Source organism: Podarcis filfolensis (genome assembly GCF_964270895.1).
Source record: "Podarcis filfolensis genome assembly, chromosome: 2".
Lineage (NCBI taxonomy): Eukaryota > Metazoa > Chordata > Lepidosauria > Squamata > Lacertidae > Podarcis > Podarcis filfolensis.
Genome location: NC_139605.1, coordinates 124376491 through 124402252, shown reverse-complemented (window position 1 = coordinate 124402252; position 25762 = coordinate 124376491). Strand labels below are relative to the sequence as shown.

Sequence of the window (25762 nt, the reverse complement as noted above, 5' to 3'; positions counted from 1 at the left end):
AACTTGCTGGCATATTGAGTGTAGCACCTTAACAGCATCATCTTTTAAACATTTTAATAGTTCAGCTGGAATATCATCACTTCCACTGGCCTTGTTATTAGCAGTGCTTTCTAAGGCCTATTTGACTTCACTCTCCAGGATGTCTGGCTCAAGGTCAGCAACCACACTACCTGGGGTGTACGAAACATCCATATCTTTCTGGTATAATTCCTCTGTGTATTCTTGCCACCTCTTCTTGATGTCTTCTGCTTCTGTTAGGTCCTCACCACTTTTGTCCTTTATTATGGTAATCTTTGTACAAAATGTTCCTTTCATATCTCCAATTTTCTTGAACAGATCTCTGGTTTCCCCATTCTGTTGTTTTTCTCTATTTCTTTGCATTGCTCGTTTAAGAAGGCCCTCTTGTCTCTCCCTGCTATTTTTTTTGAAATCTGCATTCAATTTCCTGTATCTTTCACTATCTCCCTCGCATTTTGCTTGCCTTCTCTCCCCCACTATTTGTAAGGCCTCGGTCGGACAGCCACTTTGCTTTCTTGCATTTCCTTTTCATTGGGATGGTTTTTGTTGCTGCCTCCTGTATTATGAGCCTCCATCCATAGTTCTTCAGGCACTCTGTCCACCAAATCTAAATCCTTAAATCTGTTCCTCACTTCCACTGTGTATTCAGAAGCTGATGATCTGAGCCACAGTCAGTTCCAGGTCTTGTTTTTGCTGACTGTATAGATCTTCTCCAACTTTGGCTGCAGAGAATATAATCAATCTGATTTCGATGCTGCCCATCTGGGGATGTCCATGGATCACTGCCTTGTCGTGGCGAAGGGGCTTGAATAACTCAGAGAAGCTATGAGCTATGCTGTGCAGGGGCACCCAAGACAGACAGGTCATAGTGGAGAGTTTTGACTAAATGTGATCCACCTGGAGCAGGAACCAGCAAGCCTCGCCAGTATCCCTGCCAAGAAAACTCCATGGACAAAGACATACACAATACTGAGTAATTATACTACTGTGTTCTTTCTTTTACTGTATTGTTCCTGGCTATTCTTATTCATTTTTCTTCTTGGAGTTTTAATTGTTCTATCTACTTCTGTAAAAGAAAATGAAATAAAGAAATATTTGATGCCATATCTCATAGATAAGTTATTATACCATATTATTATGATGCCCTGTCCTCAGTGGGAGCTAAGTGCAAAATAGCAACTTTAGAAAGAGGAGTGCATACAGAATTAAGAAAAATAGCATTCCAGCCCAGCAATTTGTTTTCAGTACCAGAACTTGAGTTCACAGTTACATTGGAGAGGCCAAACTGGGGGGGGGGGGAGTTGCTATTGTTTAAACAATTGGAGTCAGAAATCCTCCAGAAATCTACCAGTAGAGCCTTTTCTACCTTTTGCCTTTTACTGTTGTAAATTGATCCTTTTGGAGGTCAGGTAGAGCTTAATCTGTCACCCTTTAGCACTGGAGTCAAAGAAGTCCTTCACCAGTTGACCCTCAGCAACCGTCAGGCTAGGGAAGCAAGGGGCTGGTCTCAAATAATAGAGATGGTGACAGAAAACTGGTTACATTCAGAAACTACAGGACCTGGGAGAGCTCCTGAGGAGAGCAGGCGTTGTTACGATGACATCTAAAACCCACCTCAGGGCTCATCTACACTTCCTCTTGTTCCACTGCTTTCCCCTGGGGGGAAACCTCTATTGAGCACTCAGCAGGAGGGAATAGCAATTTGGGGTTTCTCTGGATTGACGTTTGCTCCGATTTAGCACTAAAAAGCAGGTTTTCCCTGGGAAAAGAGTGGAGCAAGGCAAAAACCATTTGGAAAGTGTGGGTCAAGTGGAAAACCGCTTGGGCCCATGCTTTCTAGGCATTGGACAATCGGAAGTGTGAATGAACCCTCAGCCTAACCAAAGACCCAGTGACGTGTGGTCAGTGGGCGAGGGGGATTAGGCTAGCTTCCTAAATGTTCCCTGTAAATGAGAGTATTACAAGTATTAAAGCCTGGTGCGTCCTTCCCAAAGCCTGAGAAGCTTCTGCCTGGCTTAGGGAGGGAAGCACAATGCTCACACATGTGACGTCAGGACGTTGCAACATCACATGCACAACATCCCCGTCCCCCCGTTGTCCTCATAAGCTGGCGCCTTTGGCCGTAACTGTTCCCCTATGAAAAATTTCACCAAACTCCACTGCCAAGGACTGAGTTCCAACTTCGAAGTGACATTTCAAGGAGTTGTGCCCTGTAATGTTGGGGCTTCAGATTGTCCACTCTGCCTTATTCCATCAGAGGTTTATGGAAGAGCAAACAAAATGGAATTGTAGGTAGGTGAGGCAATTCAGTTGAGGGTTATGTGTGAGCAACCAGTTCCCATTTCTAGATTTGGTTACATGTTCTCACATTTCACATGCTCTTCCTGGCAGAAATTCAGAGGGGTTTCCATCAGATCACCCCTTGACCTTGTCTTACTACTGGTGCTATTATCACCATCATAATAATTATTATTATCCTGCTGCTCTGCCAATGATCTTCTAAGTAGCATTTATAGGGTTAACATCCCATCCAGGTAATGCCCTGGCCCTTGGCAAATGGCTTTTTCAGACTTTCACCTCAACCACTGTCCCTGTGATCCACAAGATTTGCCTGATTTCCAAACTGGACTTTGTAATAGACTCCACTTCTAGCAGTGAGCAGCCAACCCCCTCAGACCTCGCTGAAGGGAAAAACCCACCCATCATTCTGGATCTGGACCGTGGGGCCAATTCTGTAGTTCAGATGAAAGCATCCAGCTGAAGTAAATCCAATGCACCAATGCTGAAAAAGGCTTTTGCTGCGAGACCACCTAACGTGGTCCAACACCAGGAGTCCCCCCCAGTTATGATTGGGTGAAATTTGAACTATGGAGTAGGACAATGACCTCTCCTTTATAAGAGTGCTCAGTCTTGGTAAGGTGAAGCTCTCTTTCAGCATGGTTAGGAGGGGAAGCCTGAGCAAGTCATCAACCTAAGACCCCAGAGATGTCCAGCAGAAAGCCAGCCTGCAACACAACCGAGAGAAGAGCAAAAGACCAGGTCATGTGACATGTCTGACCATCTGCAATGGCTTCCAAGGTGATGCCCTCCAGAAGTTGTTGGACAACAACTCCCATCAGCCCCAGCCAGCATGGCCAATGACTGAGGGTGCTGGGAGGGCACCACATTGGTCAGCTTTGCCTTACCCCATAGCACTAAGACCAAGGGATACAGCAGGAGGCAATACTGGAAGAGTGTGATGAAGCCTGAGGAGGTTGGATGTGTAGGGCAAGAGGCAGGGAGGAGGAAGCAAATTTAGAGTAGTGATTTCTGACTGGCCAGTTGTATGATTTTTGCAGCAACAAAATTTTTACCCAAACTTTCCCAGGAAATACTACTAGTAGCTTGCATAGTCTGCAATGAAGCTCTTGTCCTGTCCCAAACAGTGGTTGACTTCTGTGTTATCCTTTGCTGGAGTTAGTACTGTAAAAAAAACACCAGGTACTAACCTTATGGACAAAACAAAAAAATTTTTTCCTTCCAGTAGCACCTTAAAGACCAACTAAGTTAGTTCTTGGTATGAGCTTTCGTGTGCATGCACACTGCATGCACACGAAAGCTCATACCAAGAACTAACTTAGTTGGTCTTTAAGGTGCTACTGGAAGGAAAAAATTTTTTTGTTTTGACTATGGCAGACCAACACGGCTACCTATCTGTAACCTTATGGAGATATTCCTAAGTGATGTGAATGACTTACACTCCCTTTTCTGGACATTGTCTCACTCATAGTTTTGCTTACGTCACCTAACCACCCTCATGACTTTTGACAGTTCATGCCTGTGAAATAGGGGGTCCCCAGTTCACCCTGTCTACCTGATCTCAGGCTATAGAACCAGGATTGGAACTGGAAGCCAAGGTGATGTGGTGGTTTTTATGGCGGCTGACTAGGACCTGGAAGACCAGGAGTCAACAAACTGCCTTTGGCTCACCACAGACGGGAACCAGGGATCTGAGATTTAGGGTGGGGAAAGGGTCAAGGCCTCCAAGACTATGGCTTGCTTCAGGCAAAGTTTAGACACAGTACTTCTGAAGCCCCGCCAAAAAAGGAGACAAGTTCTTGCAAACACCACCAGTGAGTGTCTGGGGTCTGAGTCTTCCCATCATCTCAGAGATAAAATTGACACTTGTGAAGAGGAAGAAGAAGATGAAGAAGAAAAACAAGAAGAACCCTTCCCTCGTGCACACAAACAAACTGCTGGTCTTGTGTTCCCAAAGCTGATGAGATTCATAAATATTAAAGCACCGTGAGCTGAACGCTGGCGAAAGATTTAATACAGCGCCGCCATGCCGCCCCTCAAGGGGTTAAAGCCCCCCTGCTGCGTGGATATTATTGCCGGTGCGGTGGCACGGAGCCATCGCAGTATAATCTGATGAACTCTTTTATTAAATTTCACAGGCCTGTCTTCTTTATTAAAATCTCCCAGAATGCATAGGGTTCCTGTCATATCAAACACAGAAAGCAGGGGTGGGAGAAAGTGGGTGTGCATTTCCTCCCTCTCTTTCTGGGTCTTGCAGGAGACGTGATCCATGTCAGGAAAAGTTGCCCAGGCTGCAAGAAGGCAGAGGGGTTGGATTAGAATGTTTTTGGCCTGGGAATTTGAGCTGTAGTCCAGGGCCCGGGTTTATTCTAAAAGGAGTAGGCACAATTGTCACACACCTAGGACTTGTCCACACATCTGCTTGTCTCAGGCCCAGAGAACACAGCTCTGAGTGGTTGCCTGTTTGCCCCATGGCTTTCCCCAGGAAAACTCGCTCTTTACAGCTGAATTGGAGAAGACGTCAATCCATGGAAAATCTGATTGACATTTGCTCCAGTTCAGCAACAAAGAGTGGCCTTTCCCAGGGAAAGTGGCAGGACAAGCAGAAGTTTTGATGAGCCTCTCAAGAACTTTCTCCTCCATCCCCATCTGCTCTGCATTCTGAAAAATGGCTGCTCAGAATATTCTGGCCCACATGCCACTAGTGACAAACTGTGGAGAATTATGCTAGAGTTGGATGTTTTCACACCTTATGTGCATGTCCAAAAGGGCAGTGCCCAGAATTCTTTGAGGGGAAGAATGTGCTTTGAATGTGCTTTAAAGGCATAGTGTTGACACAGCCCACAGATCTGCTCCCTGTTGCTTCCTAGGAAGGACTCCTACAGGCTGGGGATTTTTTTGGCGCGTGCATCCTGACACAACAGTACTGCATTAGTGGTGGATTTATATTGGGCCATCCAAACATCATTCCACTTTATTAGTTGTTCTGCAAGGCTTCCCAAATATTTCTACACGTTTGGAGGGATACTCGAGTACTTTGGTATAACAAAAAGAGGACAACACAAACATCCCCTGCCCTCTGGTACATTTATGGTAGGGAAAATGACTGGAGTTCAACAGATAGCCAGGAAATGAAGTGGCATGTCTGGCCTAGAACCTCTGCAGCTGCAAACAGCACTGAAGCAAGATTGCGTCTAACTACCCTGATACCTGCCTGCTTCTTGGGAGAAAAGCGGTGACAAACCTAGACAGCATCTTAAAAAGCAGAAACATCACCTTGTCGACAAAGGTCGTTATAGTTAAAGCTATGGTTTTCCCAGTAGTGATGTATGGAAGTGAGAGCTGGACCATAAAGAAGGCTGATCACCAAAGAATTGATGCTTTTGAATTATGGTGCTGGAGGAGACTCTTGAGAGTCCCATGTTCTGCAAGAAGATCAAACCTATCCATTCTGAAGGAAATCAGCCCTGAGTGCTCACTGGAAGGATAGATTGTGAAGCTGAGGCTCCAATACTTTGGCCACCTCATGAGAAGAGAAGACTCTCTGGAAAAGACCTTGATGTTGGGAAAGATTGAGGGCACAAGGAGAAGGGGATGACAGAGGACGAGGTGGCTGAACAGTGTTCTCAAAGCTACCAACATGAGTTTGACCAAACTGCGGGAGGCAGTGGAAGACAGGAGTGCCTGGCGTGCGCTGGTCCAGGGGGTCACGAAGAGGCGGACACGACTAAATGACTAACAACAACAACTCTGATACACCCATGAGTGCAAAGTATCATTTATGTGTTATAAGAATTCTAAGGTCCCAAATATAAAATAAATGTTCATAAACGTACAAGGCAAACACATACATAAGTATATAAACCACGTGTCTGAAATAGTACAGGAGAGCAATCCTGAAGCCATTTTGACTCTCCCAAATTGACCTCAAATATTTCTCTGCAAGGAGGAAGGAAATGGGAAAGCCTCTCCATTGTCTTTTGCTTACCTGTCTTAAGGGTGCATTTGTATATGAATAGGGTGAGCCTGTGACCTGGATTTGGGAATTAAAGTATTTACCATCACAAAAGAATGGTCAGGCTGCTCAGGTAAAGTGACCATTAACAGATATCTGATTTCTGCTGTAGACTGCCTCCTGTGATGTATTTCTGCTGTAGACCACCCCCCTTCTGTGATGTATGTATGTATGATGTTTTTAGGGGGGCAGTTCTAATCTGTGCATGTTCTGTAACTTTCTGCTGAAATTCTCTAACCTTTTTATACCACAAATATTCTGGGGTGGGGTTTTTTTTATGTCCTCCTTCTGTTGTGTCGCAGGACAAGGGGCCCCTCTAGAGATCAGCCATGGGGAAACTCTGGGAAAGCACCGCAGAAGAACTGATGAAGTGGAACGATGCAGTATAAATCCACCACGCACTGCTTCAATAGCATGTTGCAGAATAAACCTGGGGAAAATTTTAGCTGCGGCCGGCAAAATTATTGTAAGGATCTTAGCAAACCGTCTCCTAACTATATCCGAGGATACCCTTCCCAAATCCCAAAATAGTTTTTGACCTTTTAGGAGACAGTGGATATGATTTTCACTGCTTGACAGCTTCCAGAAAAATGCTGAGAGCAAAACCAACCCCTGTATATGGCATTTATTGACCTGACTAAGGCCTTCAACACTGTAAATAGTAATACCCTGTGGACTGTCCTTCTGAAAATCGGCTGCCCAGATATATTTGTGAATATTCTTTGGCTCCTCCATGATAACATTATGGCAACAATTGCGGATAACAATTGCTCTCAAAGTGAACCATTCACAGTAGAATTGGGCATTTTAAACAGGGATGTGTTATCGCCCAACTCTATTTATTATCTTCATTGCCATGATCCCACACATCACTGAAGGGAAACTCCCAACTGGGGTAGAAATCATTTATTGAACAGACGGAAAGCCCTTTAATCTGAGTAGGCTGAAAGCAAAGAGTAAGGTCACTGTAACTTCTTTCGTAGAGCTTCAGTATGCTGATGACAATGTAGTGTGTGCACACTCAGAGGATGACTTCCAAACCATTCTAAATATCTTTGCAGAAGCTTATGGAAAACTTCGCTCAACATCCAAAAAACCAAAGTGCTGCACCAACAATCACAAAACATCCCCTCTGCAGCACCACAAATCCAACTTAATGGTGTAATGTTGTAAAGGGTCAATCACTTTCCCTACCTGGGCAGTTATCTTTCCACAAGGGCTGACATGGATGCCAAAATCCACCATTGCCTGAGCTCTGCAAGTGCAGCTTTCTCCCAACTGAAGTGCAGAGTGTTTGAGGACTGGGACATTCGCAGGGAAACCAAAATGCTTGTTTACAAAGCTATTGTACTATCAACTTTACTGTATTCTTGTGAAACATAGACCACTTATAACTGCCATCTCCAACTCCTCAAAAGATTCATTTAATGGTGTCTCCGAAAAATGTTACACATCACTTGGGAAGTCAGGCAAACAAATGCCAGTGTACTGAAAGAAGCAAAGATCACCAGCCTCAAAGCAATGATTCTTCAACATCAATTTCGCTGAACTGGTCATGTTGTCTGGATGCCTCATTATCGTCTTCCAAAGCAACTACTCTATTCCCAACTCAAGAATGGAAATTAAAATACCAGTGGACAACAAAAGAGGTTTAAAGATGCTCTCAAGGCAAATCTAAAAGAATGTAACATAAACACTGATAACTGGGAAACGCTGGCCTGTGAGCCTTTACTTCATGGGCTTTGAAGAAGCATGAACTCAGGGCAAAAGGGAGAAATGAGCTAAAAGGAAAGAACTTTTGGCAAACCCTCACCTTGATTGACTCCTACCTGGAAACCTATGTCCCCACTGTGGAAGGACATGTGGATCCAGAATTGGCCTCCACAGTCACTTACAGACTCACTGTTAAGGCAGTTTTCATGGAAGACAATCTTACTTGGCTACAGAGAAGAAAGAAGAATACACCTGAGGAAAACCACCAGTCTGGATAGGGCCCTGCTGTCTGCCAGGTGTTTTGGACTAGATGAGTCTTTGGTCTGATCCAGAAGAGCTCTTGGGATTAAGGGTTCAGGGGAACCATTAAAACACACACTCCACTTTGTAACCATTGTGTAGAAGAGGGAGTTTCAGCAGGTGCTTCTTCGTTGTGCTGTGCTACCCCAGGGCCTGACTGCACATGCTGAAATTCCCTCTTTAACATTAAGGTAAAAGGTAAAGGTACCCCTGTCTGTACAGGCCAGTCTTGCCAGACTCTAGGGTTGTGCGCTCTATAGGCTGGGAGCCAGCGCTGTCCGCAGACACTTCCGGGTCACGTGGCCAGCGTGACAAGCTGCATCTGGCGAGCCAGTGCAGCACACGGAACGCCGTTTACCTTCCCGCTGGTAAGCGGTCCCTATTTATCTATTTGCACCCGGAGGTGCTTTTGAACTGCTAGGTTGGCAGGCACTGGGACCGAACGACGGGAGCGCACCCCGCCGCGGGGATTCGAACCGCCGACCATGCGATTGGCAAGTCCTAGGCGCTGAGGTTTTACCCACAGCGCCACCCGCGTCCCTTCTTTAACATTATGTTTTTAATATTTACATCCTTTAAACTTTGCAATTAACATATCATACCCCTCACCCTGTCTTTGTGTGATTAAAGGTGGTAAGCAGGAAAGTGTTAAAATCCTGTATCACAATCATGAACTCAGGTGCTAAGTCATGATGGCTAAGCTGCCCCAATGGGACTATGGAGAAGCAGGAGGGTGGCATCAGCAGGCTGGGAGTGTGGGGGGGGTGGGACGCCAAGGTTTGCAGAAGCAAAAGCAAAATATTTAAGAGAGACCCCCCCCTACAAATAGCCCAAGGATGACTGAGCATATGCAGCAGCCTTAGAATGCAGAACATTTGGAGGTTGAGGGGTGGGGTGGGAAATGGGGCATCCTGTGAAAAAACATGGCTGGTTAGCTGGAATTATGAACAGGAGCACCTCCACTGTAATATTTTGTTTCAGGTCCCCTTTGCACCTTCAGAATGTCAACAGTTTGGTGCAAAATGATTAAAAGAGAGAATGTACAGGGTGAGAGGGCTCCAGGTAGGGGGCATTCAAGACAGCAGTGGTTCCCCTCACTTTAACAGCAAGAGACACTGGCATTGCCGCCAACCTTCCTAACTGTTCAGCAGTAAGAGAAAGACCACACTCACCCAGAGTCCAGTGAACTTTTTGGGAGAGGATGCCATTGGCTTGAAAGCAACTCTTCCTCCAGGCAGGCTGCCCGCTAATCCAGTGAAAGAGCTCCTACTCTTCCTCCCTGCTGGTCCCCTGAGTGTCAAGGGGGAGCAGCAGGGAGGATGGATTAGAGGTCATTGGTCTGGGACTTGGCTTGGCATCACCCCCCATGCCTGACCTTTTGAGCCCTAGTGCCAAGTAGGAGAGTGCAGGTGGTGTGGAAAGGCTGGACTATGGTTCAGCTAGAAGAATGCAGACCCACTATTTGTGTGGTCTGTAAACCTTGAAGGCAAATTTCAGAATGGCTGTCAGAATATTCTGCAGGGGATTCAGGGGGGTCTTGATTCTGTTGTTGTTTTGTTAAATGGCAGTGACTCTAGGGAAAAGGTGTTTGGAAGAAGCAGGGGGGAGTATTTGTGTGCAAGTGTTTTGGGATCAGATGCTTGGATAAGGGCAGCATCACTGTTGAGGCTGGGAATTTTTCAACATAATATTAAGCTGCAAAGTGCTCTGCTGCCTTCATCTTCTTGCCCCCCTCCCACTTTGTGAGGAAGATTGCTACTGTTCCCATTTTACAGACATGGATGAGAGAGAGAAGCCAGTCCATGGTGTTCTGCCATCATCTCAGCCAATCCTGGCTGCTGAGCAGTGCACCTCTGTGACGCATGCATTTACAAACATGTGTTTTGCTGGTGTCACATTTACTCTTTACAACGTTGTTAGAGGTGCATCTAAAAGCATAATGTGTGAGCAGGCCTTGAGGTAGGTCTTGAACCCAGGTCAAGAACATCAACACGCTTGTCTGGAGCTTAGACCAAACTAGAGATCTAATTAATAATAATAATTGTACCCGGAGGTTAGGGAGACATGTCTCTTATTTTCCAACTACAAAGCAACTTCCTTCCTTCCTTGCTGTGCATCGAAAGAGAAACCAGTTTGCAATATGAGGACATAAGGAAAGCCCTGCAGCTGGGTCAGGCCAAAGGGGGCCCATCTAGTCCAGCATCCTATTCTCGCCAACAGATGCCCGGCGGGGGGCGGGGGGTGTGCCTGCAAGAGGGACCTGAGGCAACGGCACTCTCCTCACTTGTGATTTCCAGCATACTGGCTCCCACGCTGGAGGTGTAAGAAATAACCTTCCTTGCAAACCATGATGGTTTTAAAGATCTGTTCCTTCTCAGGCAATGCTGTCCATCAGACTTCCCTCTCCAGTCAACAGGGGGGAGGGAAAAGAATTGATCTCACTGAGTGAAACCTCCAAGGCTGATTTTCTCCCCAACCCCCAACCCAAATGTATGAATTGCCAGTTCTTGGCTATGGGGTCGTCAGAGCCAGCCTAGGATTGTCCTCCAAGGTATGAGAATTTCTGTTTCAGCTAATCAATTCCTATTGATTTCTCTGCTGCTTTGTGCCAAGCCGCGGTGGGCTATATTAATATTCTCGGCATGGGGAAAAGCCTCCTTCCCCCTAGTAGCTAGGGGTGATATTACTGATCCAGATAGTATTCAAACTCAATATCCTGTTTCTCTTTTTCTCATTTCCTGTTTGCGGGCCTGAATGCCAGCCGTTGTCAGAGAGAGGACAGCGTGAGAGGGGGAGATTATACAAAGAAAGGGGTGGCAAGACTCCGGCTTCTTCTCCTTTTTTATATTACAGATTTAATAATGACAAAAGAACATCATTAAACATTCATTAGAATTATTTAATTAAATTTTGCTTTGGAAGGGGAGAAGAAGGGGGGAAAATAGAGAGAGATTAGATATGATGCAAAAAAAAAAAAGCAATATTGATTGAGAAAAGAACAAGTGGGAGAAAAGGGGTTTAAATTAAACTCTATGCTCTTTTTCATCTTCTCTTTTTGACAGTGTTTCCCCCCTTTTTAAATGCTGCAAAAGTGTCAGAAGGTAACTAGGGAGAGTACAGCTTGCCAAGGAGCCTGTGCAGGTCCTCCTTTGCTGGTGAATCTGGAGTGGCAGAAAGGCTGAGGGAACCGGGGATGTTCAGCCTGCAGACAAGGAAGCAGAAGGAGCGGCAGAGCCCCAGAGCTCCTATGGGAAAGGTCCTCGCTTTGCTTCTCTTTGCTTTGGAGGAGCGTGCGCTGCACGGAAGCCTCATTTGCAGTGTCTCTACACACAGGGAACACGCTGCCCTGCAGGACTCCAGCTCCCATCAGCCCAAGATAGCATGGCTGTGGTCAGGAACGATGGGAGTTGCAGTCCAACAACACCCAAAGGGGAGATAATTAATGGTGGTTCCAAAGGCAGACTCAGGGCAGGGCTAGAATTTTTAAGAAACTTAGGCTGCAATCTTATACCCTCTTACCAAGCAGCAAGTCCTACTGGACTCAACAGGGCTCACTTCTGATAGACATGTACAGAATTGCACTGCCAGGACACTGAGTGCCTCTGCCAAGTTCTTAGTTTTCAACATCCCAAAAATACATGTATAATAATCAGTACTCATTTTTTTTCTCCATCATGCACTTCTGGAATTCTCTATATTTCTAATAAATATAGAATTGCATGCTTTAAAATTGCATGTCGTATAGGAGCAGAGCAAGGCCTTTTCTGGCAATATCCCCCAAACCTTGGGTCTTCCTTCTTAAGCAAAACCTATGTTTATGTTAGGATTCAGAAAAGGCTGCCAAACTTTTATTTTTCAGCAGCCTTTTGGTTAATTTTCTTTTTGTTTTGTTAGCCTTCCAGTATTTTGTTTGGTTTTTATTTTTGTTATTATTTTAACCAAATTATCTATTTTGCTTTTCTTTTAGAATTATTCACAGACTACTTTGAATTCCCTAGAACAATCTCAGATTAATTACAAATACAGAATGTTTATAAATCTTCAAATATAAAATATAATCCTTTAAAACTAGAGATGTGGCAAACCTGTGGATCCCCAGATGTGGCTGGAGTCCAACTCCCATTGGCCAGCATGGCCAGTGACCAGCCATGATGGGAACTGGAACCCCAAAACATCTGCAGGTGGGGAGGCACCTGCTTTCAAACAGGGAAGTGAATACCATCGCTGGGCTAGCTGGATACAGGGCAAATGGGGCACAGCTGCACCCACCGGCTCCCCAGGCTCCTTACTTACAACCAGCCCATAAGATGGTCCTGGCTGCCAGCTTCCTCCTCCTCAATCTCAGTTTTGTTCTGGTCAAACTCAGCAGGAAGGAGGATGGGGGCAAAACCAGAATTAGTCTGTTCAGGCTGCCATTGGTTCTGGCTTCCCTGCCTTCTACCCTCCCAGTCCCAATGGGCACTGGCTGCTGCTGCTTGTTATGACATGAACTGGGTCAGAATAAAGAAGGGTGCAGCCATGGCTTCTATCTGCCCATCACCAAATGGGGGCTGTCCCAGCAGGCAGAAGACGAGGGTGGGCAATGGAACTGAAGAAGCTGTAGAGCTTATCTCTCATGGCTGCAGAAGAGGGAGGGTGAGTCTTCCTGGGGTGCAGTGTGGTAGCCTTATCAATAATTCCTTTCTTAATCCTTTCCTCTATTTACTGGATTGTTTGTCCACAACAATATTTTGCACAGCAGTCACACTGAGCATGTCTTCTCATGAAGAGGGCAGGGATACACCTGGAACAATGCCGGACACAGGCAATCCTTAGTTTGCACCACGTACTGGGAGGGCCTGGGGCTGATTTAAGATGAGCATCTCCCCCCTAATAGTAAGGGATATTTGGTAACCTTAATCCAAGAGTTGAAAATCTGAAGGGTTAAGAGAGCTAGCATTTGCATTTGTGTACTTGTTCAAAGTTATGATATGTGTGTGTGTATTTGGGGCATTAACAAATTTCTGCAAGTTACATGGTCTCCAGAGAATGCAAATGACTCCTACTAGATTCTCTTGACTGGAAAGGCATAGCCCATTCATACATCTCTGATGCCTCCTCAAGTCATTCATATTTATTTTCCTTACAGGAGCATCTATGGCAGGCTGTGTGTTAATCCTGACATTTCAAATGTTACAGGAGTTGTGTGCTTGTTTACACAGCTCTCAGAAATTGGAGGTTAACCCCATTGACTTCTTCATTTGGTGGGGGAACATCTGGGAGCACAGACCACATGTGCATCTTATTGGGATCTGCCTTTTCTCTTCTTTCGGTATCACCCAACATTTACAAGTTTTGATATACTACTTTGGGGAAAGGCGCATTGAAGTGTCCATAGTCTGAACTTCTGGAAAAGCACTAAGCAAAACTGATCAATGCTCTTAAATTTCCCAAGAGACTTCTGAATGATGAAAAACTGCTAGTCCCCCCCCCCCCCAGAGAGTCACCACTTTGGATACAAAGTTGAATGTGGAATTGGGTGTTCTGGGTTCAAATCCTTATTTCTCACGGGGCTGATGGTAGCCTAAGGCAAATTCAGCTTCCAGTTCCCCCTTGATCTTTAGAGGATCAAAAGAAGCAAGCAAGCAAGCATACAAACAAACAAACAAACAAGCAAGCAAACTCTCCAAAGAAATTTGCATACTTAGTAGTAGAAATAATAATGATGCTCTAGAAACAATGATGGCTTAAATTCATATTCAGCCATAATAATAATTTTTTTTTTATTTATATCCCGCCCTCCCCGGCCAGGGCCAGGATCAGGGCGGCTAACACCAAATATGAATTACAATAAAACATAATAGAAAACAACAACAACAACAACAACAACAACAACAAACAATTCATTAAAATACAGCTGAAAATGCGGCCTCATTTTAGTAGTAGCCCATAGATCAAGACCATAAAGGGAGGAAACATCAGATATTCAGCAGAGCCAGCTATCCATGCTGGTCCTACATGGACCAGCAAAAAAACCAAGGGAAAATTGATATGCAAAATCCCATATAAGGGGTCAGAGTGAGTCTAAGCCAGAGGCAAGGCAGAACAGCTCCGTCTTGCAGGCCCTGTGGAAAGATGTCAACTCCTGCAGGGCCCTGGTCTCTTGTGACAGAACGTTCCACCATGTCGGGGCCAGTGCTGAAAAGGCCCTGGCCCTAGTTGAAACCAATCTAACCTCCTTGAGCCTTAGGACCTTAGTGTTGCTATTTGTGGACCTTAAGGTCCTCCGTGGGGCATACCAGAAGAGGTGGTCCTGTAGGTACGAGGGTCCTAGGCCGCATAGGGCTTTAAAGGTCAAAACCAGCACCTTAAACCTGACCCTGTACTCCACCGGGAGCCAGTGCAGCTGGTAAAGCACTGGATGAATGTGATCCCGCAGCAAGGACCCCGTAAGGAGCCTCGCCATGGCATTCTGCACCCGCTGGAGTTTCTGGGTCAGCTTCAAGGGCAGCCCCGCATAGAGCAAGTTACAATAATCAAGCCTGGAGGTGACCTTTGCATGGATCACAGTGGCCAGATCAGGGCGAGAAAGGTAAGGGACCAACTGCTTAATACAGCAGAGATTGAAAAATGCCACCTTTGCTGTGGCTGCAACCTGCGCCTCCATAGAAAGGGAAGCATCAAAGGTTACACCCAAACTCTTGACAGAAGGCGCTGGCACTAATTGAGCTCCTGCAAGAGATGGGAGTTGGCCCCCCAACCCCATGTCATCCTGACCCAGCCAGAGGACCTCTGTCTTCAAACGATTTAACTTCAACCGGCTCCCACACAGCCATCCAGTCACAGCTTCCAAGCATCTGGTCAGTGTGTCCGGGGCCAAGTCAGGATGGCCATCCATCAACAGATAAAGCTGGGTGTCATCAGCATATCGATGACAACCCAGCCCAAAACTCCAGACAATCTGGGCAAGGGGGTACATAAAGATATTGAAAAGCATTGGGGAAAGGATTGCACCCTGTGGAACTCCACACACCAAGGAGTGCTGCAACAACAACTCCTTCCTTAGCGTCACCCTCTGTCCCTGACCTGAGATAAAGGAGTGCAGCCACTGGTACAGCACAAATTTGTATGCATAAATTTCAGCTGCAGCAAAGCTAGACTTGCTTTGGTGTCAAGAGGAGACCAGAGCCCTCATCCCAAGTACCTTGCAGGGAGCTCTGCACATATGAGATAGTACTCAACAAGGCTTGGAAGGGAACAGAGCTTGAGTGGCAGTGAGTTCTAGATAGCAGGACAGGGGCAGGCTCTTCAGTACCTTGGCAAGCTCCCAGGGAAAGTAGATATTGTTTCAACAATCATCAGAGCCCAACTGGACTCTTAAGACAAAGTTGGGGAACCTGTTGCCCCCCAGAAGTTCTTGGGCTCCAGCTCCCATCTTTTCTGAACTTTAGGCCATGTTGGCTTGGCCTGATGCAACAACTGGAAGGTCACAGGTTACCCAACCCTGTCTTTTGCAATGATTTTCCCCTGATGACCTGTGAAGTCTTGAGTCATCACCCACCATGGAAAGGTGGCATTGCCAGGGAGTCTCCTGGCATGTCATCTCACCCAGGAGCTGATGTGGGAGTAAGAAGCCTTGGGTTGTGAACATCATGTCAGAGCAGCAGATTCAAATTCCTCACATGAGTAGTATGAGATTCTGACTTCAAGGTCCAAGTTCAGTTTCAAGTCTTCTCCTTCAGAATGGCATCCCCTTAGAGTGGGGCAATGTAAGCTCCTTGAAGCAGACTATTACTGACCCACAAGTGGGCAGGGAGAGCTTTGCCTTGGAGTCACCATGGCAAGGTGTCTACGGACTGGGACATGATACATGCACAGTACAGCTCATCAGATTTTTTATATATATAAAAAACCCTATTAACTAAAAGTGCCCATGCATAAGGAGGATGCATCCTGCCCCACCCAACTTAAAAATGAACATCAATTAAGAGTGAAATGCCTGAATGAATAGGAATGTGTTGCAAATGGCTGAAATGTTCTCCCAATGTTTTATGGCTTTTGCCATTTCTGATGCCAAATAACTATGCCATGCATAATTGTTTCTTGTTAATGGTTCTCTACAGGTGTTAATACTATTAGCCCAGCAATGCTGAGTAAATTATCACCAATCTGCTACTGTAAAAGGTGTGCCTATTTAACACATATTTAAGTTCTACAATTGGTGACTGTAATTTTTGCATCCTGCTGCCTTTCAACTCCCACCTGACACCTTTCTCCTTTCCATACCTGCCAACTACCGGTAAGTTTTCTTTTCATACAATTGACATAGTGGGCTTGATTCCATGAAAGCTTAGGACCACAATAAATAAACGTGTTAGTCTTTAAAATGCCACAAGACACTTGTTTGTTTCTGAGATATACATGGGCCACAGATTTTGCATACTCCCCCCTCCCCATTTGCAAACTTAAGCGTACAAAGTTTAACCCTCAGTTAACAGGGCCCTCAGCCCTGTGAATCTGCTGCCCATGGGGACCTTGAATGTAAGTCCTTAATCAGAGGCCTGTTATTCAACTTCATGCAAAAATAAACTACATAATATACACATACAGTGGTACCTCGGGTTACATATGCTTCAGGTTACATACACTTCAGGTTACAGACTCCACCAACCCAGAAATAGTACCTCAGGTTAAGATCTTTGCTTCAGGATGAGAACAGAAATTGTGCAGCGGTGGCGTGGTGGCAGCAGGAGGCCCCATTAGCTAAAGTGGTGCTTCAGGTTAAGAACAGTTTCAGGTTAAGAACGGACCTCAGGAATGAATTAAGTACTTAACCCGAGGTTCCACTGTACAGTCTTTATGGTTGGGCTTTATTCTGAGCACAGTATTGGAACATATATTTCTGATCTCCCTGGCATGTTAAAGTATTTCACCAGCTACTGATTATATCCCCTTGCATTTTCATACTTGTTTTGTAAGCTGCCATGAGCATTTTAATAGAAAGGTAGGGTAGAATATTTTAAAACAATAAATACATAAGCAAATGCTCTTGGCATATCTTTCTGATTTATTTTAGGGACAGAGTATGAAAAATCCAGTCTGAAACGCCACCTCCCTAACACCCTAATACCTGGTTATTATTACCATTATTGTGCAAAAGTTAAGTTTTTAGTTCCTGATCTGCAGATTGGAAGTCCTCCACTCCAGTCTAGGGAAAACACTGATGAAAGGTGACTGCACAGAGCAAAACAAGCAAATGAGATAAAGAGCAGCTTCAACAAGGCAGTGATGGATAGGGGGTGCCTTCCACCTTGCCCAAAGCAGAACAGTACAATCAGCATTGCAGCAGACAGGAGAAAAGAAGAAACCTTGCATTTGATGGAAAACCCTTGGGTCTGAGCACAACCCGGGTCCCATCTTTGACAAGCACCAGTTTGGGGAGCAAACTGGGTTCAACAGTGCTGGTTATATTTACGGGGTTGCCTTGTGACTTCTCACTTTAAGGTACAATCCTATACAGAGTTGAATTTCTGAACCTGGGAAGTTAAGAGATTGTATATCCCAGCCATGAAATCAGAACCCGGAAGGAAGACCCACTGAACTCAACAAGTCTGATTTACGAGTCGATGGATATAGGATTGCATTCTCAGTGTCTCAGGGCGTCTCCAGACTGCCATCATTTTGTGGGAGGGATTCATCTACTTACCAGAACTTTAGGTTTGTGTATTTTAAAGTGAAATTTTAAAGTGAACCAGGCAGAGGGTCTTCTCGGTAGTGGTGCCCACCCTATGGAATGCCCTCCCATCAGATGTCAAGGAAATAAACAAATATCTGATGTTTAGAAGACCTCTGAAGGCAGCCCTGTTTAGGGAAGCTTTTAATGTTTGATGTTTTATTGTGTTTTTAATATTCTGTTGGGAGCCGCCCAGAGTGGCTGGGGAAACCCAGCCAGATGGGTGAGGTAATAATAATAATAATAATAATAATAATAATAATAATAATAATAAAAATAGGGCTCTGTTGCCCCAGTGCAACAAATCAGCTCTGAAAAAGAATTGGACTTTTTATGGTTTGGAAAGTGATGGGCGATGCCTGGGAAAGTGTGGGATGAAGGAAAGGCCACCTGGAAGACTTGTAAACATCTTGCAAGCAGATCAGGATTGTTGTGCAAGTGCCCCACAAACAAATCAGAACAAACATTCAATAAAGACTGGATGTGATTGAACCTTTGTAAAAGCAAAGCAGGATGAATGCTCAATAAACAAGTCATCTGGAGGAGCCCTCAGTTGTGGGATACAGCCAGAGGTTTTCTCTACCCAAGTTTTGGCCCAGATGCCCTCCTGGCTCCAGACGTGGCTACAAGTAGGGACAATCCACCCAAAGTCTGATCTGCAAATGTCTCACAGTTCCTAGATTATTTGAATTCTCTAAATCTCCATGGGGCATGTGCAAAATGAACCTCAGCTTCATAGCAGGTCTGATCTGGTTGTCTCTAGGCAATGTTGTGAATTACAGTGGTACCTCGGGTTAAGTACTTAATTCGTTCCGGAGGTCCATTCTTAACTGAAGCTGTTCTTAACCTGAAGCACCACTTTAGCTAATGGGGCCCCCTGCTGCTGCCGCGCCGCCGGAGCACGATTTCTGTTCTCATCCTGAAGCAAAGTTCTTAACCCAAGGTACTATTTCTGGGTTAGCGGAGTCTGTAACCTGAAGCATATGTAACCCGAGGTACCACTGTAATAAAACAATGGTGTGTGTTTTTAATCTCACCCTTTCTCCCAACAGTTCAATGTGGGACATACGGTCTTCTCCTGTTTCCTCACAACATCCTTGTGCTATAGTAGGTTAGGCTAATAGAGAATACCTGAACCAAGACCAACCTGTTAACTTTTCAGATGAGCAAGGATTTGAACCTGGCCCACCCCCTAAAAGGTGTACATTTTCTGTCCCAGTAAGGAATAAACAGCCACCAGTTTTTCTGTAAATACCTGAATAGGATTCTGCCTTCTCTGATGCACACATGCTACTGCATTGATTTTACACATAAGCAAGGTGTGCCAAGCCTTCTGAGTCCAGCCCCTCAGCAAAGGGGTTTTTTCCTCCCTTCTTGGCCAATGCCTTTCCATAAATACATTTGCTACACAACAATATGCTTCTCAGTAACTCCCTGACCTCCTTTCACCAAAATGCAGTGCTACACCAGCACATAAATGTGTCCCTATTGTCAGCTGTGAAATGATGGCACCAGTGGAGACACTCATTGTGACATGCTGCACTGTGCAGATCTGGGATCGAGTTGTACATCTTGATTTGTCCAAGTGCATGTGCGCAGTGCTGTATGCATGGAATTAGCACCTTTGGGGACAGAGGCTGGGCTGGGCTGCCTTTCGGTGATGACTTCTGAGGCTTTGAGTGACTTCTGTTTAGCCCCATACAGATTCCGGAGAACTTGAGACATTTGCTGCTTTGCTGCATTATAATGTGCAATTATGAGCTGACATGGAACATGGAACTTATGGCCACTCATGCATGCACAGCTGATTTGAGCCGGGACTAACTTGCTATGCTCTGGACAGCAGTGGGAAAGTGTTATGATGCTCTGACAACGAGGCACCAGTGGCTTCACAGGGTGGAGGACTCCTTGGTTGTGGCTGCTGCTGCTTTTAACTTTAACAAGGGACCCATTGAGCCAGTGAATTTGCTCCTATTGCCAACTCCCTTTACCAGATAGTAGTAATCCAGATCTTCTCATGTCTCAGACTGTCTTCCTTTCACATTGACACAAGAGGGGGGAAAATACATCTCCCCCACCCCTCCACCCAGCTTATGATTAATGGTGTTAATTAGGCAAGCTTTATCTCTCTCTTTGTTCACACCATTCCCCAAACTGACACAGCCCAGAACATTAAAACACAAACTTCATAATCATGGCAAAAAATAAAAGAAAATAAACAGAATATTCAGATGGGCCCAGAGTACAATTAAAAAGATTGCTGTTGCCACGAAATGCCCCTCTGCTCCCATTTTGACTGAGCCAAGAGGCAAACAGTGCCTTGTGTTTGCTAACAAAGTGTATCGCTTCATGCTTCTCCATTCCCCGCCAAGCATTAGGAAAGTCTGTGGTCAGCTTTTTGTGAGTACAGGAGTTGTATGGGTCCCAATGCAGCACAGTTAAGGGCAATTAACGCCAATAGTTCAGTGGGCTTAAGTGTGCTTAACTTTCTGAATTGGATTGTGGTCACGGAAGGTTCCTAATGCCTGAGAGGCAGTGTGGTGCAATAGTGAGAGAGTAGGACTCGGACTTGGGAGACCAGGGTTCAAATCCCCACTCAGCCATGAAGCTTGCTGGGTGATCTTGGGCCAGGATTGCAGCCTAACCTACCTCACAGGATTGTTGTGAGGATGAAATAGGAAGGAGAACAATGTGTTGCGCCTTCCCTTCCTTTGAGGAAAGAAGGAAGGGCGAGGGAAGGGGAGGGGGGAGTTGAGCAGGCGCGCTATTTGCAGGTTGAGCAGGCAGCGAAGCTCCTCCAGAGAGGGAGAAACAGTCTTCAAATAGTTCCCAAACGTGGCAGCAGGTAGGGATGGGGGAGAATTCAGTTAACCTCCAAAGGTGAACCTGCTTAATTCACAATTTCTGAAGCAGTAAGTGAACTGAAATACAGCTGGCTTTGGAAATCTGCACTTCTCTAAATTTTGCAGTGGTTTTCCAGCTGGGCCATGTGTACAAAATGCATATACTGGGGTAAAGCATACATAAGAATGCATACACTGGTGAAAATAACTTACAAAAATGCATAATATTGCATTGCAAAAATGTCTAAATTAGGCAAAATTACGTACAGAAATGTGTGCTTTAGGATAAATTTACTCTAAAATACATGATTTTTTACAAGGAATTTAAAAAAAAGAAAATTTGATTACTGATATGTAAATGAAGAGAAATGAACTGATGGCCGGAAAAAATGAGACACTGAGAGAAACCAATGTGGACAGATTTGCCCTCTCCAGCAGCAGTTTCCCCAACCTCTCCAAGGCTGCTGCTTGGCAGGCAGCTCAAAACATCCAGAATTCTTTTCTTTCTCTGGTTGAATTCAAGCTGCCTCTGTCTCTCCCCCCCCCCCCCAGCTGGGAATGCACATACCTGTTCAGGTGCACCCACACACCTGCACCTGCAGCCATGACAGCGGCCCCTTCCATGGGGTTCCCAGGCTCCAGCAATGTCAGGTGCGAGTCAATGCTTAGTAAACAAGCATCTTCAGCTCTTCAGGTAGAACAAAAGCCTAGGGAGATGGTCCTATCCTCACTTGGCATGGTTAGGTAGATTTGAAGTCTCTTGTGTTAGATCTCTCCCAATGTAGGCAAGCACACACCAGGAGGTGGGCGGAGGAAGAGCCACTGCCTTCGCAGGAGTCCTTGTGCTGGCTTCCGCTAATAGAACTACAAAGCTGAATCCAGACCATGCTCCCTATACAAGCTCAAAACTAACATCATCAAACTGTGTTATCTGTTTAGCTGTTTCACTCTGGAGTCTCCCTTTCACTGTTGGAGAAAGTTGCCACAATAAATGCACCAATCTTAAAGGTGCCACAATATTCTTCATATGTAGTAGAAAGTTGTGTGCAATGTAGCTTATTGTGCTAGAGTAATAATGTTTCTGAAAACGGAATTTGATGTATTTCCCACCCATATGAGAACACCAAGACAAGGGCCCCCTCCTCCTCTGCCTATCATTATCCTGGTTAAGGACACAGGAAGCTGCCTGGTACTGAGTCAGACCATTTAGATCAGGTGTGGGGAGCCTTGGGCCTCTCAGATGCTGCTGGACCACATATCTCACCATCCCTGGCCATTGGCCTTGAAATATACTCAGAGTCGCAAAGTGATTTCATGCTCTTTATTCAGCTCATAGTGGTGAAGAGGAATGAATGAATGTTCCCTCAAAGTATCTGCTTTATATACATTATTTACACAATGGGCTGCACATGATTGGCTAATTCCGGAATTCTACTGTAAGCCAATCAGGTTGTGGATTCACTTCTATCTGGAGCATGATTGGGTGGTTCCTGCCAACCAATCATACTGCTGCATTGTTCTAGGACCAATCAGACTGCTGCATTCTGAATCCTATTGTTCTAGGACCAATCAGACTGCTGGCTTTTGGATCCTATTGTTCTAGGACCAATCAGACTGCTGCAGTTTGGATCCTATTCAACTCAGTACATAACACCCCTCCCCTCTAAGTTCCAGTCCTGCCCGGGAGGTCGCATTCATAGTCCTCAAGGTATGCCGGCGGCCTACGTGTGTGTTGCGGCCTGTGGTGTTCCCTGGTCCGGGGTTCAGGTTCTGGCTCGTGTTCCAAGGATGCTGGCTGTGATGGGGCTGTATGGTCTGGCGCAACCGGCTCGCTCAGTCGTGGTTCTGGTTCCGGTGTCCTTTCGGCCTCACGGGTCCTCTCTGTATTTACTGATTCTGCCTCTCCTGCTTGCCCTTGCTGCTCTATGGGCCTCACTGCCCCACTGTTCCCTTGGGACTCCTCTGACCTGTCCTCCTCCTGCTGGTTTTCTCCCGGGAATCGTCGCCGTATCTGGTCGCAGTGGCGGCGCCAGCATTGCCCCCCATCTGTTAGCACCTTGTACGACACGGGGCCAGTGACCCTGGTGACTGTGGCGGGTACCCATGCAGGGCCTGCCCCAAAATTCTTTGCGTACACTGGGTCCTGGGCCTCGAAGGTCCGGGGGTTCCTGCCTTCCCCCACCACTACCTCATCCTGAGCTCTATCGGGGTGAAGGCGGTCTAATCTGATTGCAAGGTGCCGACCCATTAGTAGTTCAGCGGGGCTCCGGCCAGTCGTTGAGCTGGGGGTGCTGTGCTGTGCTAGAAGGAATGTGGCAAGGCGGTACTCCCAATCCCCTTGCGTCATGCGGCGAAGGGTGTCCTTGGTGGTCCGCACCATGCGTTCTGCTTGGCCATTGGTGGCAGGGTGGAATGGCGCCGAACGGATGTGGCGGATGGCATTCTGCGCTGTGAAGGTTTGGAATTCTCCTGACGTAAATGCAGTCCCGTTGTCTGAGACGAGAGTGTCAGGGAGCCCATGGGTTGCAAACAGCCTGCGTAGTACCCGGATGGCTGCGGATGTAGAAGTGGACGGTACCAGTGCGACTTCCAGCCATTTGGTGTAGGAGTCCACCACTATGAAGAATGTTTTCCCCTGAAAGGGGCCAGCGAAGTCCACATGCAGGCGTGACCATGGTGCTTGGGTGGACTCCCAGGACTGGACTGGGGCCCTTGGGGGATCTGGGCGGGATTCTTGGCAGGCCTGGCAGTGTTTGACCCAGGCCTCTATCTCTCCGTCGATCCCCGGCCACCACACGTAACTCCTGGCAAGGGCCTTCATTCTTACTACCCCTGGGTGTGTCTCGTGTAGGGCTGTGAGGACCCTTTTGCGGAGGGGCTGGGGAACAACGACCCTGCTTCCCCATAACAGGCACCCCTTGTGGGCCGACAGTTCATGTTTGCGGGTTATGTAGCCGGCGAATTCTGGCCCGGGGCTGCTGCTGGGCCATCCCCTCCACACCCAGTCCAGGACCCGGGAGATGACCCTATCTTTCTTGGAATGGTGTGCAACTTCTTGTGCCTGAATGGGGCGCTCGGGAAGCAGCTCCAGGCTCATAACCTCTTGTGCAGGTGCTGGGTCGGGGCCTGTTTCCAGTAGTGGTAGCCTGCTGAGGGCGTCCGCATGGCCCATCGCCTTCCCAGGGCGGTGAATCAGTGCATACTGGTAGCTGGCAAGGAAAATTGCCCTGAGGACACGAGGAGACAGCACTTGGGGGGTCTGCTTTTCGGGGGCAAACAAGCCAAAGCAACGGCTTGTGGTCAGTCACCACGGTGAAGGGCCGCCCATACAAGAAATCATGGAATTTTTTTACTCCCTTCACGATTGCCAGACCCTCCTTGTCGATTTGCGAGTAGTTCCGCTCGGTTGTGTTGAGTGTCTGGGAAAAGTATGCCACCGGTACCTCTCTTCCATCCGGGAGTTGGTGTCCCAGGACAGCGCCAATGCCATAGGGTGAGGCGTCGCATGCTAGCACCACCGGCAGCCTCTCGTTGAAGTGTGCCAAGACCGAGTTTGAGACAAGCAAGTCCTTGACTGCCTGGAATGCGGCCTCCTGGCGCTGGCCCCACACCCAAGGGGCCCGCTTGTCCAGGAGTCTGTGTAGGGGCTCCGCTACCGCCGCCTTGTGGGGAAGGAAGGAATGGTAAAAGTTCAATAGTCCCAAGAAGGCCTGAAGTTCAGTCTTGTTCTTGGGCGCTGGGGCATCACAAATGGCCCGTACCTTGTCCCCAGTTGGGTGGACCCCTTCTGCGTCCACCATAAATCCCAGAAAGTCCACCTGAGGCACTCCTAGTAGACATTTTTCCCGCTTCACCTTGAGACCCGCCGTCTGGAAACGGTGCAGAACGGTGCGGAGGCGGTCCTCAAACTCCTCGGGTGTGGGCCCGGCAATCAACACATCATCGAAGAAGGGGGTGACACCAGGAATCCCTTTAAGGAGAGAGTCCATTAGATTCTGGAATATGCCTGGTGCCACGCTGACACCGAATTGCAGTCGCTTTACCCTGAACGCTCCTCTGTGCGTCACAATCGTCTGTGCCTCTGCTGTGGCCTCATCTACTGGCAGCTGTTGATATGCTTGGGCCAGGTCCAGCTTGCCAAAAATTTTCGACCCAGCCAGGGTAGCAAGGACATGGCTGACCACTGGCACTGGGTATGCATGGGCTGTGAGGGCCTTGTTTATGGTACATTTGTAGTCTGCGCAGATGCGGACCGAACCATTAGGCTTGACGGGTGTGACGATTGGGGTTTCCCAGGGGGCATTAGGCACCGGCTCCAGCACTCCTTGCTCCACGAGTCGGTCCAATTCCTCGTCTATACGGGGTTTCAGGGCGAACGGGACCCGGCGGGCCTTGAGCTTGACCGGTCGTACTGTGGGGTCAAGCTGTAGAGCAATGGGGGGGCCCGTATACTGTCCCAATTTCCCATCGAAAACCCCTGGAAATTCCTTGCATATGGCATCCACGTCCACTTGTAAGGTAGTGTGGTTCACCCCGGTGACGGCTAGCCCCAGTGGTCCAAACCATGCCAATCCCAGTAAGCTAATGTAGGGGCCCTTGACCACAAGCAAGTCCAGTTGCCGCGTCCGCCCTCGGTACTGCACCCTGAAGGTCCCCACCCCCATTGTGGGGACCTTACGTTTCTGTAAGTCCCGGAGGGTGAATGGAGCCGGCCTGAGTTTGGGACCCCCAGTAGGACACAGTTTCCTTAAGGTCCTTGCCGAGATTATGGATAGAGTTGAACCCATGTCAAGCTCCATGCGGCATGGGGCCCCCTCTATCTGTACCTCTACATAAATTTTCTCTACGTTGGGGTGGGGCAAC

At 46.9% G+C, this 25762-nt stretch overlaps 1 protein-coding gene across 2 annotated transcripts in view; it reads right to left on the bottom strand.

The window, feature by feature from the left end:
- LOC310756113 (LIM homeobox transcription factor 1-alpha-like) overlaps positions 1-25762 on the bottom strand; it is an 86307-nt gene that overhangs the window by 30982 nt on the left and 29563 nt on the right. The gene's annotated exons all lie outside the window — the stretch shown is intronic.